Genomic DNA, 19363 nt, shown 5'->3' with positions numbered 1-19363 from the left:
GTCCCAGCTCTCTTCAGGTCATTGACCAGGTCCTGCCATGTAGTTCTGGGCTAATGCCTCACCTTCCTCATGATCATTGATGCCCCACGAGGTGAGATCTTGCATGGAGCCCCAGACCGAGGGAGATTGACCATCATCTTGAACTTCTTCCATTTTCTAATAATTGCGCCAACAGTTGTTGCCTTCTCACAAAGCTGCTTGCCTATTGACCTGTAGCCCATCCCAGCCTTGTGCAGGTCTACAATTGTATCCCTGATGTCCTTACACAGCTCTCTGTTCTTGGCCATTTTGGAGAGGTTGGAGTCTGTTTGTTTGATTGAGTGTGTGGACAGGTGTCTTTTATACAGGTAACGAGTTCAAACAGGTGCAGTTAATACAGGTAATGAGTGGAGAACAGGAGGGCTTCTTAAAGAAAAACTAACAGGTCTGTGAGAGCCGGAATTCTTACTGGTTGTTAGGGGATAAAATACTTATGTCATGCAATAATGCAGACCTCTACATGCTTTGTAAGTAGGAAAACCAGCAAATTTGGCAGTGTATCAAATACTTGTTCTCCCCACTGTATCAATATGAACATTTGTGTGAGAAAGTTTTTACATTTGTACACAGCCTGGACCATGCATACACACAGTGCCAAGTGGCGGAACAAAGAAACTGCTTTTAAAAGACTAGTTACTTTCTAAATCTTACAGATTTGGAATATAGTGCCTACGTAATGTATATATATTTTAAAGAGGCATACATATATAACAAATGCTATTCCGGTGGCCACCCAAGTGCCATCCACCCTCAGGTTTTTGTCAACAGGTACATGTTCATTGGATTAGTCTGAAATCTCCACCCCGGATAAGCAACCTAAACAATGCCTGCAACAAAACAGCTTCAGACTCTTGTTGCATACATTGTCACTCAACAGTTTGGAGTCAAGAGCAGTTTATGTGAACAGAACAGCATTCTACTCCTAATTTTCAGGTTTTACTGGATGTAATGCCTAAAAGATGCTGCCTAATGTAATTGCAATGTGGCAGTTGGAATGCATGACTTCTTCATTCTGTAGAACCACATGAGAGGCGTATTGGTGTTTTTTGATATATACAAATTTTTCCAATGCTAAAACCAATGGAATTGTCTTAACCAGTTGGATTGCCAATGAAATAATTTTGTCATAACTCAACATGGGACACTGTAGTACTGTATCTCTATTTAAAAAAATACTTGTTGGTTGTGTTGCAGTATTGAGTTGTGTGGCACTATACATTGTTTCAAAATGTAAATAGCCAAGTTCTTGGACAAGCACCACCTAAGAACTATTGATATTCATTATCACAGATCTACGGATGTGTGTATAACCTTTGATAAATAACACTTTTTCTATGTGTATGATCATTTTAAATTCTATAAATACAAATATGGCATGGTTTCTATGCAATATTGATAAATGAGGCCTTTAGAGTTTGTTTAATGTCATTGGAACTTTATTTTTCAAATGAAATGCACTGTAAACAAAACTATTACTATAGTAACGCATTTAAATATGTTTATATAAACTCAAATACATATTTAAAATGTGTATATTTCAGTCCTCCTTATATATTATATAATTATATATCCAGAACATGCTGAAGCTTAGCATTATACAGCTCAGAAGAAAATGAAGAGACCACTGCACCTTTTTTTTTCCTTTCCAAAAAAGTTGAAAAAGAAGGATTTGAGTGAGGAACAAAGGGTTAAAATTAAGAGACCACTGCAAATTGAACGCTTCTGTTCCTCACTCAAAATCTTCCTTTTCAACTTTTTTGGAAAGGAAAAAAAAAGGTGCAGTGGTCTCTTAATCTTTTCCGGAGCTGTATTAAGAATGCCCATAAGCCCATAATGCAAAGCAAATGGTTACTCTGAACATTTATTATACAGTGGGACATTTTTCCAGACCCCTTTTTAGCTGACATAGCAGATATTATTATTGTTAATATTTTATAGTTTGTTTCACCACAATGTCAATGGTAATGTATGATTTTTTTTGAACTGGTACATACAGTAAGTGTTCAGGACCCTAAGAATAATTGCAATACCCAATTAATGATGAACTTCTCTTAACCTGTTTTTCCTTCACTGACTTTCCTCCCTTCCAGTAGGTCCTTCATTCAGGGCTGTGTGTAAGCTCACACACTTTCGCAAAATATTGTTAATGGATTACTTTATTTAATGGGTCCTCGATTTTAAAAAGCAATTACTTTTACCAACTGGTTATTACTAGTCTGTGTGGATTGAGGGGATACTTGGACTAATACCTTAAATTATGACCATTAAAAAAAAATCATATATAATATAAATGATAAAATATTGGATTTTGGAAGGAATGTGTTTTTTTCAGTACATCCTATACATCTGAATTAATGTAGCTAATTACACTAAGGATATTTCTGGTACACAGAATATTCTAGACATTCCTTCTTAGCTTTTTCTTCACTAACTCACACCAAGGAACATATTCAAATTACAGTGGATATTTAAGAAGCAGAACTGAATTAAAAGGCTTGGCCACCCCTGGGTTGATAGTAATTGAACTGTCTGACTGTATTTTGATCTGCAGCTCAATGAGACTGGGAGACAAAGCCATGCTAATCGTACCCTCCTAATTGATGGTTGGACCAGTGTTTTTGTTCCATTGTTTGTGCTGTGGGCTTTTAGGAGATGCTAACAATGCCATTTTTCATAACCATTATTATAACTCCAGAACCACTCAATTACAGTGATCAAGGCTGGAACTCTATCTTTAATGTATACATCATAAAATATGTTAAATCTAATTAAGGGAGTACAATGAAAACACACATAGCGAGCCAAGGATTTAACATCAGGTACTAAAATGACATTCTCAAGCACCTGCAATTGGAATAACATTCATAAGAAATATGTAATGTTCATAAAACAATATTGTAGTTTTAGATTTGAATAGGAGAAAAGGAAGTCTGGATATCTTTTCAGTGAGCCATTCAGCATTCCCTTGCTGTATAATCTGGATTCTTCATTAACCCTGGGTGTCAAGACCAATAGATAAAGTGAAGTGTGTTACCCTTGAAAAGAGACATGTGAATTATGTTACTATGTAAACTTGCGCGTCTTGTAGTGAAATAATACTGTGTTGTAAATGTTCCCTTTTACTGATTAAAACACAGAGCATGTCATGTGTGTGCTTATGGGTAAAAGGATAGTAAAAAGTAAAGTCACCTTCATGGTATTATCTCTATAATGATTGCAGCTATAAGCCAATTAGGCCTATTAAAATACCTTCCAAAAGTTCACTGATCAGACAGCATGTTACGATACACATATATTCACTGTTTATTGTTGCTGGTCTATGTATTTCAATTCATAATAATAAAATGTATTTGGCATTTCCTGTTTCATGATCCTTATAGGGCACCTCCTCCTCCTGGTTTTAACAAAGGTTTTTAATAAAATAACACTGTCTTGTAATGTCTGGGGCATGTTTGCAATATTATCATACCAATTTCAGTGTGCTAATGAATGGATGCATGCCAACGTAACAGTGATCAGACCCAACATCTCCTTTGATGCCTCATTGAGCAGAAAGCTTTTAAACAAAATGTTTGAAGTGTCTGCCTGTGTAATAATGATTTATAATTCTCTTGAACTAATGCAAAATTTGCTGGTAAAAATAATTTTTGAAATAAAAATAAATTGTGCCCGGAGGGTCAGGCCAGATTTCAAAAGGAGATCACCCAAGAGCAGCAAATGATTTAATAAGTCACCGTCTCCAGAATGGCAGAATGGAGAGGAGCAGGACGGAGAGTTTCAAAGTGTGTCTAATTAACATCAGTTTATCAGTGTGTCAATCTCTTCAACTTGAGTCTGAGATGAGAAATGTGGGGGAAAACTGAGAATTGGTTTTACTAATTGTACAAGAGGTACAACTCTACATTCTGTTACCCTCCAAACAGAAACTTTTATTTCTCCACGCAAATTTGCATCATGTCACCACAAGACACAAAATGAATAACATTTGCAACACAGCTTTTAAGCTTTGTTAAAATAATCATTAAAAATAGAAAACAACTTCTATCACCATTATTCCTCATGGAACTAGATGGATGAATATTTAATGTCACTTGCATCTGTATGATTGCATAGTGATGATAATCAGAACGCTTGACAAGCTTGCTGGAATATCATTTTTGTATGGAATACAGAATGTGTTGAATTTGCAGAAGGGAGACAATGCTAATTCATCTGGCTCCGTCTTTTAATCATAGATCAGCTTCTCATCATCTCCACCGTGTCTTCGGAGAGGAGAAGGATCCCCAAAAGCATGGAAGAGATTATACAGAAACAGATGCAACAAACCTTTGCAGCAGAATCAGTCAAATCTTTAGGCATATATATATATATTTATATATTTACACACACACACAGTGCCATGTGAAAGTATTCAAACCCCTAATACATTTTAATTATTTTAAACAGAAATACAAATGGTAAAATGAAATATAATTCTGTTTAACAATCAAAATCAGTGGGAGGTGAAACTGGTTTTATGTTGGAAAATATTTGTAAGAAAAATAAAATACTTATATTTGTTACTTGCATCAATATTTGATGCCTACACATATTTGATAAAGCCACCGTTCACTGCAATAATAGCTTTAAGACATCTGTTAAATATGTACCTGTATAACACAGTGTCAGAGTAATTTCTGCCCATTCTTGGGAGATTTATGGGAGGTCATTTTCCTCTCAAGGCTTCATTTAGTGGACTAAAGTGGATTCTCTAGCGGTATTTACTTGCCTCATCCATTCTTAATTTTTTAGAAAATGCTCAGTCCCTGGAGATAAGCATCCACACAGCATGATGTTGCCACTACTGTCCTTCACTGTAAGCATGGTGTGTCTTGAGACAAGCCTTGCACCACACATAGCACAAGTTTACGCCACATAGCATTTAGAATTTTGCCCAAAAAGCTTTGTCTCATCTTACCACAAAACATTTTCCCACATCACAGTTGGATCAATGTCATGGTTCCAGGTGTTACATTTGACTGATTGCTTCATTCTTGCCAGTTTTATGCAGAGGTCTTGATATGGTTGGTATCAGTGCACCATTACTCCATTCCCAGCCCGGTTTCCTGATAACATGGCACTCAAGACAGATTAATGATGCACCGTAGCCTTAAGATAGACTTTGTTTCGACAAACTTACGTTTCCCAAAACCAGCATGTATATCGCTTTTTATAAAGTGCATCATAAATGCCACGTTTCGATAGTTAGGAATTTGGATTTTGGAATGAAATTTGGCCATGACTATGTTTTGAAATATAGCCTATTGTTTTTCAATTGAGCTTGATTACTAATCAGAAGCATATATCACTGGTGTTGTATTATACTACAACTTAGGCATCAATAGGAAAATGTAAAACTCAAAGAAGTATTGAAATCTAGGGTAGACAAAACTTATGTCCAACCAATTGGGTGGACTTTAGCCAATCAAAATCATATCTCCGGAAACCGATAACGTGACGTCCAATTATCTGTTCTTCCTGTAGCTATACAGAATACATGTTACTTAAAGGGATAGTTAATCTAAAAATTATATTTACCCCCCCCCCAAAAAAACACCAAACGTTAGTCCGGAATGGACATAGAGTTATTTTTTATCAACCATCCATTATTCAGCTCTGTCCCCGGCTGTAATTACCATTCTTACCATCGTCTAAATTCATGAATGGAAACTGTGCGTCCCACTACAGCAAAGGTGCAATGCAAGCGGAAAACTGCTTCAAAAAGCTTCTGACTACATTTAGGAATCTATCGCGGTAGCATACATTTTTTTTAACTATACCGTAACCAAACAACCGTCAGAATTTGGTCTATCCAAACCAGCACTAGTGAACTATTCCCTACAGCCATTCACACAGCTGGTGTGCTTCGGTGATGATGTCATTGGAGTGGGCATGAACTTTAACCTCCAGAAGCTACGTGAGTGTTTCTCTAGCTGGCCTATTATTGTGAATATTGTCAGTGGACTTCAGTTCTATTTCTGTCTATGTGAAAAATACCACGATAGTGTTTTGTTTGCAAAGAAAGGACGCAAGGGACCTGGGAAAGCAGACTTGGTGTTTCACTCATTGTCATATCTTTATCCAGACATATAACACTTCATTCGACCACTGACATACGATTTAGTTACATATTCAGGTATATTGACTCTTGTAAAAACAACTTAAGTGGTTAAATAAATGAAATCATATACATATACATTTTGACTATCCTTTGGTGAATATCAATGACGAAATAGGTAACTTACTTCCTAGCTAGCGAATGCTACCTTTTGTTTACTGTGACGAATACAACTCTTCTCGAAAGAACGCGGGGATTGTTGCAATTGTGAACAAAACTGACCGGTAAACACAGGAAGAACCAGTTCATTTTAAATAACAAATATATGCAAAACGTACCACTTTTTCTTCGAGGAGTACAACATCGTCATGTTCTATGAGTTAAACAACACCACTTAGTTTGGAGTGTTTTGGAGTAGTTTTCCGCTTGTAATGCAGCTTTGCTGTAGTGGGACCAACAGGTTCCAGTCATGTATTTGGATGATGCTAAGAATGCTAATTACAGCCGCTGAATTATGGTTGGAAAAAATTACAATGTCCATTCTGGACGAACTTATGATGTTTTTTGGGGTGGGGGGGGATAAATATTATTTTTAGACAAACTACCCCTTTAAGTCACATAATCAACACAATTCATTGGGAATATAAAGCAATCGTGGGGAAAATCCATATAATTGTTTGGAACAATAATCCAAGCCAGTACCAGTACTATGCAGGGTTTCAGACTCATGACCGGCTCATTTTGAACAGTTTCATTTGTTCTCTTGTTTTACGTACGTTTTTCTTTATCCTCAGTAGACCGATTGCATTCAGTTACAGTTACATCCACTCAGACACTTATTGCTGTCACGAGGCGGCAGGGGTGGCAGGACACAAGCACAGAGGTTGCTGAAACAAAATGTTGTTCAATAAACAGACAACAATATGTTTTTTGCATAATGATTTTGTACAGCCAATTTCTAAACGTGTACTTCATTTCTGTCCAAGGCTATACCCTGTGTGTCTGGTCATCTGCTCATTGGAATGTTTGTGTTGCAAATGTTTATCTCGGGTCTGAATACAGGACCAAGGGTCATGCCTTAATCTCCCTATCTTGAACCATGAGTAGATCACTCTGTTTTATGTTATGGTGCCAGGAAGCATAGATGGGAATGTGTCTCTAGTTGATAAGGGGGGCTATTCTTCAGGACTAGTCTTGTGATCCTTCATTTGGTTAGCTATCCATCCACCACAACTTTAGTTCTGAGGATATAATAATAGCTGTCTTAGTTATGTAGGTTGATGTATTTTTGCAGATTGTGGCTGGTGAGGGTCTTTGTGAAAGTTCCCGTTCCTTTGTTCTTTGGTGTCTCCCTTTGCAATTTATTACTAGATTAGTTACTAGATTAAGGATCTATGTTTTAGTTATACACCTCTTATCTATCTTTGGTTGTCAAAATCATTTGATATTCATAAATAATTATTTATAATTTCCCGAAAACAAATGCCCAAATTTAAATTGTTATTTTTGACTATATTCCAAAAATCTCAAACTTGCTTTCAAAGAATGTTGAAGGACAAGAGGTGGGTTTTAAATTAATGAAAATATGCCACTTCACCGCTGTGAGTTGTTTGGTCCCAAATACTTCAGTAAGATCCTTACCACTATATGTGTTCTTTTTCAAACAAGTTCATGCAGTCCATGCAGTTTTTCCATAAAGCAGCTCAGAGTGCTGTGCAAACAAGCCTATTTATTATCATTTTAAAGTCAAACTGATCCTACAACAGCAATCCGACTCCAGGAAACTTCATGAACACAGGACCTGAGACTTCAAGGTACTAAGCAGTTTACTGTATGTCAGTAGGCTGACCCAGGGCACCATTCAAAACTGCTTCCTACTGCAGGATAAGAATGGCAAGCTATATTTTTTAAATGAATCGCTGCCAAAACCCCAAAGGCATATCATGTGCAAGAGATCCTTGGATAACCCAATACAGGCTTCACCGTAGTAGCTACATGAAAGATAAGGATATTTCTCTCCTTACTGACAGACACAAATACCAGCTCTTACTCAGAACCGCTGAAAACGTGATGATGTATTCCTTTTTCTGATTTCTCACTGTTAATTCATCAGACTACACTGGCAATGTATAGAGCTCGTGAAAAATGCATGAATTACTAATTAATGAGGCATTCTGCAGACATTTACATATTCATAAAGGTGTGGTTGAGTAATTGATGTATGCTTGAGAGGGCTGAATGATGGCTTTGAGATAATAACACGTGCCAACACAGGAACCTTTATTTTGTTAAATTCCTCAAAAAGCAGAAGGAGCCAAGATGCTTTTAAATATCCATTACGTATTCATTCTTCCCCAAAGAAATGCAGTCAAATGCTTTGAGAGATAAATACACTGAGGAGAGGCAATGATGTGAAACAGTATGTAAAATTACATTTTCTGAAATATTGTCCCATGTGGATTTTTCTAAAGTTCATTTATCAAACCAATGTGCCAACAACCGTGCTCAGAAAGTAAGATTATACACAGAAAAAATACCAAAATATTTGTATTGTCAACATTTACTTGACATTTTTGTCATTTATATGGCACTCTAATCCAGAGAGTTTTACATGATATAATCACAATCAAGGCCAGAATTCAATCAGATCACTGGTTATAAGTATTGTAACTTATAAAAGCAATTTCAAATTGAGCCGACATATGCAGCATCTTAGCCTACAGAGACCTGGATCGCAATAAACTTCAAATACTCAGTGATTGTGTGCATGTTTAGCATGCTAATTGGATGACATGACTGCCAGCCTGTTAAATGTTCAACTCAGTTAACCTGCCGGTTTGTCCATGAAAACGGATCGGCATGTTTTGGATGGGGACACGTCATCTCCATGGTCTATGAATGTACATATTTCATTGAGAAATTATTGTAAATCACAGATACACTGGCCACTTTTCCCAAAGCCAGCTGCCTCCTGCCTTGTGAAACATGCAGACACTTGTGTGCAGAGATAACAAAAAATAGCATCTTGGAGAAACCTTATGATCTACTAAGGACAGAGAAAGCAGTTGTTCTTATGTCAACCAAACATGCTAAGTAATGTTTTCTACAACAGAAGGAGAGTTAGCTGGCTAATTTAACTTAGGTACATCTAGCATAACGAGCCAGAGCATGACCGTGGTGGACATACAGGCTCCATTACAGTCAGCTTTGCCGGACTCACTAGTATCAGCTTACCTACGTCTCTGATAACCCCCCCCCCCCCACCTCAGATAGCTCTGCAACATCTCTTAACCCAGTAGCAAGCTTCATACTGCTAGATACCGTACACTGGTCACTCCAAAAGTCAACTTTCTTTGGTCATCATTCTTTTCAGGTCTCTGCTGCCAATGAAAACTTACTAATGCACCTATCCGCCATGTATATACTCACCTCATATGGTGGAACTTATTGATATATTTTCTATTCCGTTGCAAATAATGCTTTGACTGTATTTATGTATAACGGAGTGATCATATTGTCTTTAGCCAGGTTGTCGTTGTACATCACTTTACTGACTTACCTGGTTCAATGTAGCTGAAATAAAAAAAACAAAAGTTGAATTCTCTCCTAGTTCAGTTTGGATGTGACGGTGGGTGAGAGAGGAATCATTGGAACTGGTTTATCACTATGCTGACTGGGGTTGAGCGCCACTCTCAGACTGATTTGGGCATTTGGTTTTGCCCAGTGTCATTGCCTACCTCTTTTTGAAATGTTTAGTAGGTTTACATGTTGCACTTGGATGACAGAGTCAGCAGTTCACAGGTAATACTCTCTCCAATACTTCCTACGTCCCCTTCCTCTGTGCCAGCAACAGGGAGGAGCATATTGCCAACAGACGGTCTCTCATGAGGCTGATGTGCTTGATTGTCCACCTGCAGGGGCGAGGCTGCGTATCCCACGTGTCTTTGGCTAGGTCCAGAATGTTTCTATTTACGCTAGGGTATTGCAATTAGACCATCTGTGATTAGTATATTCTGAATTAATCGATACTATTTCAAAAGATTACAATTTATATTTGGTCTACAACATTTGGTCTGGATCCGGTTGTTGGCCTGTAACAAAATCCTACTTCAGTTGGAGGGTAAATCTCAGCTCACTGTTTTTTGGATTGTGTTGGTGGTGCTCAAAATCTCTATCAGGGGTTCCAGAGCATTTTCCCATTTGATGGTCAGGTCTTTTTCTATAACCTTTTAATTTCCTCCTCAACTATAAATGGCTTTGCTTGTCTGTCTGGTTCTTTGGCATGTACAGTCATGACTACATACTTTCTCCTCTGCTCAACTACAAAAGAAGTCTGTTCACCTGTAGAAACATGGCAACTGCTTTTCTAAATTAGCTCCAGGTTGAGTGGTGGGGAATAAGAACAAAAGGTTTCATCATGATTGTTAGAATGGTACTTACAGTCTTGGACTTTTGGGATCTGTGCATAGTTGGGATTATTGATCTTGATGTTTACGTACTGATAAGGCTCTGATAGCACTGACTCGGTTGGCCATGATCATATGAAATCTCTCAGTGTCATATACTTCAAGGCAGATGTGTCTTTCAAAAGGAGGTGCTAATACATTAGCAGTCAAAACTATTCTTGGGATAATAACTAAAGCTATGCCCAAGACTCACTTGCATCAGATAGATGAGCTGACTTGATCTCTCCAAAGTCTATTTGTTTTACATATCTATCAATGCTGAAGTATTCCATCCACTGAAGTCCAATCAGTCATTATGACATGACTGACTATAAGCCTGTGCAATACTGTAATCACACCTGCAGTTCAATTTGTTCAAAATGTGCTTAGCTGTGTATATTAGTTGAGCTCAAAATCCCTATGGGTTGCAAACTGACTATAAGTGCTCTTTGACCAAATTGGTTCATAAGCTTGTTCCTGTTCCAGAAAAGAAGCCAACACTGAATTGTTACATATTTTTACATTGAGGTTTTTCTTGTAACATTGCAGCAGCTTATATAGTGTCTATTTCTTAGCTCAGTGGAGCTAACATTATCTGTTTTAACCCTTGGTCATCCTTTGAAATCTGTTTCTCTTTGTCATGTCTCTTTCTCGAAGTCATGATTAAGATGTTAGACTAGGAGATTGTCCAAGTTAACCACAAATATGAGGTTGCTCTAGACAGAGCTTTGTTGATCCCCACCAGTGCTGCCTCCATTCAGTTCCATTAACTACCCATCCCTGTCTTGTTTTAATAGTATTTGATCCATTACCTTGGCTGTTAATCAGTAATACAATGTCTGCATCAATTTGGAATACCTTAACCCTCTTTCCACATTCCTTAACTGAATTCTGGATAGGAATATGCACCTCGGTTACTCGGATCACATTTTAATTCTAGACAAATTCTTCCCATTTCTTGATGAACTTTTCCCATTCCAATCTTGAAACTAAACCATCTTAAAGATCAGAGACCACGTAGATAAGGACTGTATTCTTCTGTGCTACATTTCTTGGGTCTAAGACAGCATAGGTTTGCAATACTTAATTATGGTTCTTCAACTTGACTTGTACAGGTACAACAGAACGTGTCTGGTTCTGACTGACCCCACTATGGACAGACCTCTCTAAGGAAAACAATGCACTGCTCACTGACTATTTTTCTGCATCTGAACCTGTACTTTTTATCTACTGATTTCTTTCAATGTATAACCCAGTTGGGTGTCTTTGGGAACACACTTTGGATGTCAGTCGTCTTTTACAATCATTACCTGAATTACTTTTAGTCACAGAAGCAATGCAAATTATGTTTTCTCTGAATATTAAAATGTTCCCTCTGTTTTTTTTTACAGAACAAACACATCTTGAGTGTTGTCTTATGTTTGGCTGCACTTGATTGTGAACCCTTTCTCATTTGGTGTTGCTGTAGTAGCACAGCGGCTCTTGGATCTGTCCAGGATTTGACATGTAACTTCTTTGAGGGGTTGACCTTCTGTTACTTGTGCAAACATTCTGTAGGTCTCCAACAAGAAGATCTTCTTCAATATTTGCATATTATACCGCGAAAGTCAACTAACCATTTCAACTTTGCTCTTTGGCATACTGTATGTGCTCATAGTATGCTGATAAGCAGCACATTCGATTTTCCATCAGGTAATTGTTACAAAAAGCAACATTCTAATATAATAATAAATGTTATTTGTCGGACGCCTTTCTGAACACTCAAGGACATCTTACATAGTAAAAACAGTATTTACACATTCAGGAAAAAAGTCTAAAACCTGGTCTTGGTTGTAGTACAGTGGGGTGAAACAAAATAAAATGAAAATGTTCCAGAGCCTAAGTGCTGAGCAGGTAAAAGCCCTCGCACCCATAGTTGATAGGCGGAAAGGGGTGTGACAAGAAGACCAGCAGAGGCAGAGCAGAGGGAACGAGAGGGGACACAGCCAGGCAGGAGGTCAGAGAGGTAAGTAGGTGCAGGATTATGGAGGGCTTTGTTGGTGAGGAGGAGGGTCTTGAATTCAATTCGGTAGAGCACAGGAAGCCATTGAAGACTGTAATGTGTTCAGATGATTTTGTACCAGTGAAGATTCTGGCCACTGAGATCTGAACCAATACTGTCAAAATCATTGTTTGTTATGTCCTCAATGCAGTTTTCAAATGTGCAAGGGAAAGTAATTTAGTTCAGTGGGTTGCCTTTGAAACCGGGGATCTGTCTTAATGGGTTTAATGAACATATGTGCTCTTTAACCTGCATCTCTGTTATTTCCTTGCCTTTCTTGACTCGCCCTTACTTGGTCTTGATTTTTTCAAATACATTTTGAGACATTATTTGAGCTTTGTAGTGTGCTTTAAAATATTGGCTTTTATTTTTTTACCTTTGTATTGGGTGCACATGCAGCGGTTATCTTTCCTCCAATTCTTTTACTATTTACATGTTTGCAGATGCAATGCCATTTTCCAGCTGCAAAGCTTCTCCCCTTGAAAATTTAACTTTTCTGAAGCTGCAGAACATGCCACGAGTGCTGCTTTCTCATAGTTTTCTCCGCTGGTTAAGCTATAAATATATATTTGTGAAGTCAAACAATGTAATTTTTAAAGTATTGTTAATTATTATAATTGTTAAAGTAATTAACAATACTTTAACAAATACATCTTTGACTTCACAAATATATTTTATTTTTATTATAATAATCGGCCATTTGTTTGCTATCGCACGAGTGAAATCTTTGAACGTGCCCTTGTTGCATGTTAATGCAACACAATATTTTTGCTGCTTATCACTATAATTGCCTCCATTTCTGATAATGGGCTTGTAGTAATCATTTACAGGTGGACCCTTCTGCATTCATTTCAACTGTTTGTACTATTTCTACTATTACTTCTGGTGTTTTTCTCTAGCACACATTCCGCATTTACCAACAGGAGGAGAAAATATTGCTAGATTTTAAAATAACATTATAACAAACACCACTAAGATTAATTGGAAGATAGAGAGTTAAGCACAACAACATGTGTGCCCTTTTCCCACCACTGTTGGTGTACTTGAATTTGGTATTACAGGAAAATCACCTTTGGGCTGAGTCTGTGTGTGTGATGGAGAAGCACTGTCAGCAGCATTATTAATAGGCCATTGAAACATCTCCATTATGGTGCACTTGGCAGCATCTGCTTCAAGAGACCATTGTCATTTTTCTATTACCACCTTTCTATTTCCTCTCCATTTTAACAACAAATGTATGTTAAGAAAAGCCGCAAATACAAAAAAAATATGTTGTTTTAGATATTAACCAATCCCATTCTGCAAAAATGTTGGACAAATTAAATTATGCAGTGGTCACTCCTCCTTCCCCTTCAAAATGTAAATATTGGGTCGGTCCATGTGAGTAAGTGGTTGTGTAGACCTTTGTGCGCCAGCGAGAGAGAATTTCAAGTCAGGCGGAGCGGCCTCCAAAATTCAGATCATCCTGGGAAAAATTGTACATAATGAGTGGCTGCTGGGCGGCCCATGTAAGTTGGGTCGCCCAGCCCACTGGCAAAAGTCTAAAACCTCCTGATGGCCAGTCGGCCCCTGGTTAAACCTGTTGCTAGTTTTTCTTTTACTTTTTAATTGTTGACTGGAATATGGTTATATGATTCAATTAGTTAAAATATGTTTTAAAAGTAAGACATTATGAATTTGATTTACTTTTATGTATTATGTATCTATAATAAAATGATGCAAAACTAGCCTAATCAGTCATTTTGCAATCCCTAGTTGGTCAACATCAATCTCAGACATTGCTTTTAATTCATCCTCAAAATAACATTGAACTTAATTATCCAGAAGTTTGTTAATTAATTGTTAATCATTATTTAATATCATAATCATTAGAAATCTGCTTACAAATAGCAGCATTCAAATATGGCAATATCAATGCTCTACTGTGAGTGGAGTCCATACAGTTCAATACATAACAAACAGTGAATGTTCCTGGTACATTGTACACAGTAGTGAAATTATTTTACATTAGTTCAGTTTTAATGTTTCTCATAGAACTGACATATTTCCAATTTTCCAACACTCAGATCAGCTCATAATCTCTCTTGCGCGCTATGCTTCACATCCTGTCCATATAAAAGGTTTTAAATTGTTGAAAAAGCATCACTGTGATAGCTGCTGAAAACAGCTTGTGTCCCATTGTGTCATGATGTCAGCCTTCTGGAGACAAACCCCTGATGAGTCAGGTCCAAGAAGGTCTAGCCACAGCCAGAGTGTCACTTCTCAAAGCATCTTTCCATTGTTAATGTTTCCTCAGAAAGGCCTTGCTGAAAGCTGGCCCAAATATGGCTCATTAAAAAAAGCACAAATAACATTCAGATGGTTCCTAGGTTTTCCTCACAGCTATGCAATGAAGAATGACAAGTCCAACAAAACCATGTCGAGTTTTTCATCCAGGCCCATTGTGTTCTCACATTAACTCCAAGCTGGGCCCTTTGAGCCCGGCCAGAGTTGTGTCTGGCCTCCTCGGACATGGCCCGGCTCTATCAGCAGGCTTGGCCTACACAGCACAGCATCACCATGCAGACCCTTAGATTCGTCCCCTTTCAATTTTGCCTCTTTTCTTCCTTATTTCTCGCTTGGCTCTCAGACACACTGCGCCAAACGATTGATGGGGCAGGACAGACGTTATACAATTAAGATGGTTTTTCTCAGCCAAGGGAGTGCATTCATTTCAATAAGGCCCATTGTGCTTGCTGCAATTGTTTTGATAAAAAAACGAGTGAGGAAGATTTTTTTCCCCCCAAGCATAAGGACTCCGTACTCTGGATCTGTAAACAATGTAAACAATCTGGAAAAAGCTTCAGAATAGAAGTCTTGAAAATGTCAAACTAAACAAACACAATATGATAATTTGTTACTTTATGTTGATAACTGAACCAAAGCCTGTGGATACTCAGAGGATTTTTAATTCCATGTCCTTCCATATACAACAGCTGGCAACCCATGCCAATGGGATCTGGAAAACCAATTTCAACTGAAATTGGCAAGTCTACTGAACTATAAAGCCCTCAAATAAGGGAGGCACATATCAATCAAATAGGAAGGTCACTAAACGTCTTCCAGACAGAGAGAATAAGAGAGAACTCAATAGAAGTGAGAAAATCCTAAGCTAAGTAGTGTATTAGGATGCTAAAGTTTGAGTTTAACCTTGCAGGACTTTTGGAAGGCACTTGCGAGTGTCGGCAGTGCAGAGTTTTGGCAGCCGCACAGGGAGCCTGGTGAGTCGGCCAGTCTCCGGGAGCTGCTACTCCACACTAATCTATTTTAAACCATCTGTGAAATTAGCAAGATTCCTTAAGTCCTTCACCTCTAAGGATTAAAAAATGTCTGAGGGCGTGGGCTGTCCTTACATATGTATGCATGTCCGATTACTCAGAAAGAAAAGCCAAATCAAATTTCTGAATGTGCATGTTGGCCATAATGGGCAGTCCTAAAATCTGCTTCTTTTTATCATGTATTTCAAATGAATTCATATGCTGGGTATGTTGTCAATCATTGGGCCTCACTCCTAAAAGTAATAACATTTATTTTTATGATGAAATCCATGAAATACATATTCCCTGCAATTGACAGTGTAAAACCCTAAATAGATAGAATTTGCAAGTACCAATAAATCACAAAGAGAGAGAAAGAGGCAGGGAGAAAGAGACGGAGAGTGAAAGACAAAGACAGACAGAGCGAGAGAGAGACAGAGCTATACGTGAGCATTGCATTAGCACTGCCAAAGGCAGTTCAAAAAAGTCATGAGTCAAGCCAAATGAGAAAATCAGATAAATAGCAGCTGTGCTTTGGGAACCCGCACTCTCTGACTGATCGTTGGGCTTAGTGGCCATGCCGTGGAGGATCCAGGAAGCATTGAGGACTCCCCATATTCTCCACCCATCTGATTGGTGAAATGGCAGTCCTGCTAGGATGCAGCAGTAACATTGTATTCATTTTTATCTGCAGCTCCAACACCTACATCTTTTTACTAACACTGTGACAGTTCATCCAAACAAGCCACTTACAGGCAGTGGCATTACTCTCCATACCTTGCTGGACCTCCAACCCCAACCCCCCTACTCCATCTGGCAAGCCTAGAAAAAAAGTATGGCATATCGAAGATTAAAAATATGGGCCTATGGAAATTAGAATTATTGTCTCTCACTCAAGATTAAAATGTCACAGGCCCCGTATCATTTTAATGTTGTACACCCACACCCCCATGCACGATAACATAAAGACAAATACACAAAGCACAGGGCTTTTCTCCTGGCCATTATTTGTAATGCAAGCTTGGAGAATTACTATGAGATTTATTGTGCAGTGGTATATGTCTAATTTTCCATCTACCGCTGGGCACTTCTGCTGAAGAAAGCTGACACAGGCGTCTATTATACACACCGCAGTTAAACTGTGGGTTTTACGCATGCTCTCGGGGAAGGCTACGCACAGGCAGCACACTGGTAAAAGACAAAAAATGATTGATGAAGAGAGAAAAAAACATATTTGAACGGTTTTCCAAAATGTTTGGGAACAGCTCCTATTCCAGAATCTTTTTCTTTTTTTGAGAGAACTCTAGCAAACACAAAGGAAAAACATTTTTACTCATTTAAAGTTGATATACCACAGATATGCTTTCTTTTTTTACAGTCCTGGTATATAATTCTTACCATGAATGGTAACGGGAACTGTTTGGCTGCAGAAAAATGGCAGTATAAAACATTGGCTTGTGTGTAACTCAAAATCTAAAATGTAATCTCTTGTTCGTGAAAGGTTATTGTTCACTGAATCCTAAATTACTTAAAACTAAATGGAAAGCACACAGTTGAAACAGTAACAAATCCCCCCCTTTCACGGTTTCTGAAGAAGAAAAAAAGCTTAGGGATGGGCCTGGAGAAGGTCTCCTCTAAAATTCCCAAACAGGAGCTATTACTGACTATTAAAAAGTTATGGGCCACTTGCAGCAATGCAAAGCCATCAGATTACCATGCACACAGCTTATCTAAATTTGCAACCAATATTGGCCAGAGATTTACTGCTCGCTAAACCGAATGCTAAGGTTGTCTCTTACTCTTGCACCAAACATTTTTCAAGGCTATTTTTCAGAAAACATTTTTCAAGTTTGTTTTGCTTGTTGGTTGGTATTATATTCAAAATAACTTAATCCTACTCTATAAGCTGACTATGGGTGATTCATCTATTTGAGAATAATTTCAAAGCCTGCTGACATATTGTACTTCTTTTTGCTGCAGCAGTTCATTTAAGACATTGTATGAATGGAAAACAAAATGTATGGTGTACCATATTTTTATTTTCTTGTTTCCAATTTACGTTACAATTGGCTTTACAATTACCTTGAATTCAGTTTGTATTTCTTATCAACAATAGGTTTAAAATATCCCTGGAAATACATTTAAAATATGTACCTTTTTTAATAAAAATGTGCAGTTATTTTATTATGTCATTTTGAATTGTATAGTGTATGTTGAGCCATTTCCAGTAATTGTAAACTGGAAATCTCACTATTCCATTAACACACGTCTCATATACTCCTATTAGTAACCAAAGCATAAACTGAACAGTAAAAGAGTTCCACAGTTGGAATCTTTGGTATTCTCTAGGACATCCACTTTGATCCAGACCAGCAGTTGATTATCCTGGCGAGTATGAGAACAGGGGCTGCCAACAGAATACCCAAGGCCCAACGACAGCTCATTTGTTGTTTAAACAAAGGTTTGACAAGACGTGGGAATTAAATGTTATGCTTTTGTTTGTTTTTCTTTTTGTTTGTGTATCCTCAATCCTATGTTTGTATTTTAACAATAAACTATTGTTAGATTTTTTTTTTATCACCTGCAACGTCCTTAGTTTTGTGTTCAGTATGTATATACAGAAACACACACACACACACACACACACACACACAGTTGTATCTGGAACAGGCTGTTTAAAAAATATTAGCTCTTTTCAAGGGTCATGTCATCCTCCCAAGGCAGATGAGCTGGCCAATCAGCAAGACCCTCTAATATTTTGAATGGCCAGAATACATGCTCACCATTTTGGATGTTAGGGTACATACACAGAATTTAAAAAACAGAAACAAGTTGCTTCTGATAAAAAAAAAAAATATTGATTACAAGTTCCTACTTGATTACTATATTAACTGTACCAAATCAAAATGTTATTGTTTTTACAAAGGAAAACAAATCTGTCTCTTTTAGCAAGGTTTCTATTTTCTACCTATCGTTGGACATTTCATTAGGTATGGGAGTAGATCATCTACAACAGATGTTTGGTACGATAATCACCTGACATGGTAACAACACCATACAAAGTTATCTGATGATTATTTTGGCCGTTCTTTCTTTACAACCAAGCTAAGTTTAGCCTGAAAAAGCATGTAATCTCCCTTTACTAGCTTCTTAAGAAACCCAGAACCAACTTGCAGGATACCAAAGCTATAGTTTTAAGAATGTTTTAAACACAACTACAATCATTGGAGTAAAACAAGCTGATATGTTGTTATCTGATGGGATATGACAGTTATTGAACCCAGATGTTTATATGTGAAAAAGTTGAAAAAATACTAATTTCTTATTAAATGATGGGGTGTCACCCAATGTGTAGCAACAGGGGTGCAGATGGGATACTACACAGTTTCAGAAAACAGTGTCAGTGTTTACAGACAGGGTATAAAGATACATGTATTGTCTCATA

The sequence above is a fragment of the Esox lucius genome, chromosome 2, assembly GCF_011004845.1.
Source record: "Esox lucius isolate fEsoLuc1 chromosome 2, fEsoLuc1.pri, whole genome shotgun sequence".
Taxonomy (NCBI): Eukaryota; Metazoa; Chordata; class Actinopteri; order Esociformes; family Esocidae; genus Esox; species Esox lucius.
The sequence above is the reverse complement of the archived record's forward strand: the minus strand, read 5'-3'. Positions refer to the sequence as shown.